Below are 825 nucleotides of genomic sequence, written 5' to 3' on the forward strand. Positions count from 1 at the left end.
GAAAGAGATACACTATAGAAGAAAGAGATACACTATAAGGACCAGTTCTTTATAAACTGTTATCACAAAGCTGAAGACATACAATTATGTATGATGTGTTTGGATGCAGTAGCATGTAATTTCTCTGCACTTGAACCAGGAGACCCAAACATGTTCCAGCATGACAATACCCCTGTGTACAAAGCAAACTCCATTAAGATATGATTTGCATTGTTTTAAGTGGAAGATCTCCTGCAATAGAGCTCTTACCTCAACCCTATTGAACCCAAGTCCTCTTCACCTCACCTACATCAGTACCTGACTTTACTAAGACCCTTCTGTTTGAATGAGCACAAATCTCCACAAACACAATCCATAATCTAGTGGAACATCTTCCCAGAGAGGGAAGGTTATTATAAGAGCATAATGGAGACTAAATGTGGAATGGGATGTTCAAAAAGCACATATAAATCTTATAGCCAGGTGTCCACAAACTTTTAGCAATTTCAAGGGGTTTATCCTCTCAATGAACTTACAGAAATAGTGAGCAAAATTAAATCAACTGTTTCAATGAAAATAAAAGTGCATTACTGTGAGAGACGTGGGGGACGGCCTGAAGTACTTGAGTTGAGGCTGAAAACATAGATCTTAGGACTAAATCCTTTTGGTCACTATTGCCACATATAAAGGAAAAACAAACAAATAAACAAACATAAGGATTAATTTTATATACTGTACTAGCCATTCGAAGTGCTCTTTGAAACCAGGCCTGGGACGACTTGTCTAAATGAGAAAATAAAAACTTTGCCGTAGAGTTAGACCAAATACATCATTGGAAAGGTCTCG

Source organism: Silurus meridionalis, chromosome 23 (genome assembly GCF_014805685.1).
Source record: "Silurus meridionalis isolate SWU-2019-XX chromosome 23, ASM1480568v1, whole genome shotgun sequence".
In the NCBI taxonomy this organism is placed as follows: domain Eukaryota; kingdom Metazoa; phylum Chordata; class Actinopteri; order Siluriformes; family Siluridae; genus Silurus; species Silurus meridionalis.